The sequence below is a fragment of the Triticum aestivum genome, chromosome 5B, assembly GCF_018294505.1.
Source record: "Triticum aestivum cultivar Chinese Spring chromosome 5B, IWGSC CS RefSeq v2.1, whole genome shotgun sequence".
In the NCBI taxonomy this organism is placed as follows: Eukaryota; Viridiplantae; Streptophyta; class Magnoliopsida; order Poales; family Poaceae; genus Triticum; species Triticum aestivum.
This window is the reverse complement of record NC_057807.1, coordinates 410,813,505-410,816,293: the sequence shown is the minus strand read 5'-3', so window position 1 is coordinate 410,816,293 and position 2,789 is coordinate 410,813,505.

The window sequence follows — 2,789 nt, the reverse complement described above, 5'->3', positions numbered from 1 at the left end:
CCTTTTACTATGTGAGGGCAGCAAATCTAATCCTGAGACCTTTTACTATGTGAGGGCAGCAAATCTAATCCTGAGACCTTTTACTATGTGAGGGCAGCAAATCTAATCCTGGAGACCTTTTACTATGTGATGGCAGCAAATCTAATCCTGGACATACTCTATTGACTTGTCCACCAGCCGCCACTTTCTATCCTTTTTTCAACCAATAATAGATCTGTTCCTTATCCAGTTTGTACTGCGTTTTCCCATTATTTCCCTTTTCAACCAAGAGACTGGTTGGGTATCCGGTCTCTACTACTTTCACCATATTATTTCCTCTTTGAATCAAGTCCTAGATTAATGCTACAACTTTCCCCCCTTTCTTCGTTGTTTGAACAAAGCCCTAGATTCGAATGCATGAAGTAGCTTTACCTCTAATAATACTAAAAATTTAGGTGGCTTTGGAAGAGCTTATGGGAGTAGAAAAAGATGCACATGCAGACACGTGGGGAGCTGGGGCAGTAGAGCAAGGCCGCTTTCGAAGAACTTATACCTGAGGGTCGCCGGGATGTCGGCGGCGGTAGGTCGGATCTGCGGACAATACGGCAGGGAGGAAGAAGGGTCGGAGGACCTCCCGAGCCGGCACTGTGTCGAAGAGAACGGCACGGGCAGAGGATCAGGCCCCTCCGGCAGCTGTGGGTTTCCTCCCTCGGCGGCGATGACTGCGTGAACGATGCACCTTTTAGTCCTCTACACACACCGGCCGAAGGGATCCGGCCGGATCTATGACCAGCGGTGAGCAGAGAGAAAATGTCGCTACCGCTGTCTTGTTTATATCTGGAGAGGATGAGAGAATGAAGAGAGCAACCCTAGTAAAGCAAGCGCTCAGGCCCCTGCGTCCATATATAGTGGAGTGATTATATTTTTTCTCTCCACAATAAGCGTTTCAATTTGTGTACGTGGCATTAAAGAAAAGAAACTCTCTATTTAAGGTGACTACTCTACGACTCCAACTTACTACTACAGTATTCTTCACTTGTGCTCCCCGCCCCTCCATTCATTGAACAACCCACGGGTGAATAAACATACAGTAAGTACTGTATTTATATAGAATGAACAAGCTCGAACTATTTTCGCGTAGTTAAAAGTTGAGGGCAGGGCTTTTCCCGGGCAGTACGCGTGGCAGTTTTCGGGTAGGCGGTTTGACAGAGAGGCGAGGAGGGTGAGCGAGTGGGGTTGTGCGATTTGACGGCGCGTTACTGCTGGAAAGACTTGTGATATGACCACTCACTATAGTCAAGAATTACTGGCGCTCTGACCGGGGTGATGCCCCCCTTCTGTTCCACGCTCTAATCTGGTGCTTGACACATCGACCCAGATGCTGGCTCTCCCACATGTCGGAGTAGTAAGAAGGAGCAAAGAATGATGCGGTATATACTAGTACTATACTACTCCCTCTGTTCCTAAATATAAGTCTTTGCAGAGATTTCCCTATGGACCACATACGGAGAAAAATGAGTGAATCTACACATAAAATGCATCTATATACATCCATATGTGGTCCACAGTGAAATATCTACGAAGACTTATATTTAGGAACAGAGGGAGTACTACTCAGGTCGGAGGAGTGCGAACCACGGCAGCCTAGTGAACTAGCCGTGCGAACCACGATAGCCCAGTGAACCAGCAGTAGAAAACAATGTGGTGATATGGCCATAAAAAACAATGGGCTACGGTCCACACTGTAGCATGTACAGTAACACTCCTCTTTGTTTGGATCCCTGAGTTAGTGCTAGTTTGGGTTGAAATAGCCTCAAATTATCTAAACAAGAGGGGTTAGTTTGAGCTAGTTTGCTCTAACCCAGCTAAAAAAACTAGCCTGGTGGAGAGGTTCTAATTGGGTTAGTTATCCTCGGGCCCACTAAAAGAGAACTAAAAAATCTCACCTGCCTGTATCAGATAGCTCCCCTAAAAAATCTCACCTACCCGCACCAGATCGCTCCCCCCTCTCGCACGACTCCTCTCTGTTCCCCATAGGGCCGCCGCCCAAGCGCCGCTCGCCCTCTCTCTCCTTCGGCCGCCCTCTCCTTCCGGCCTCCGCCGCCCTACTCCGGCCGCCCTCTCCCTCCGACCTTCAAAGGTCGCCCCGCTCCCCCTTCACCAGTCGTTTTTCTCCCTCTGTCGTGTGCGGCGGCGGCGCATCTACCATGGAGGTCGCGAGAGGGGTGAGTTTGTTCGTTCCTTCTCTGTCTCACGGCCATATCATTGATCTTGCTTGCTCCAGCGCTAATTCTGATTTGGAAAAGTAGATCCTGATCAAACTTGCTATATATTTGTGGTGAACGCACGGAATTGTTTGATGCTGCTTGAGGAGGTAAGAAATCTTTCTAGTGGCCCAAAGATTCAGGTCACCTTTCTAGGTATTTCAATTTCAGGCTTGCATTATTTGAAGAGGCCCAAAGATTCAGTTCACCTTTCTAGGTATTTCAATTTCAGGCTTGCATTGTTTCCAGAGGCCCAAAGATTCAGTTCACCTTTCTAGGTATTTGAGTTTCAGGCTTGCATTATTTCTAGAGGCCCAAAGATTCAGTTCACCTTTCTAGGTATTTCAGTTTCAGGCTTGCATTATTTCTAGAGGCCCAAAGATTCAGTTCACCTTTCTAGGTATTTTAGTTACATGCTTGCATTATTTCTAGAGGCCCAAAGATTAAGTTCCCAGTCGGCGGCAAGCGGCCCTGCTACCCATGCCGGTGTCGACCTCAACTCGCAAGGGCCGGCGTCGGAGGGGTTCCCGGGGCTTGGGCTCTACA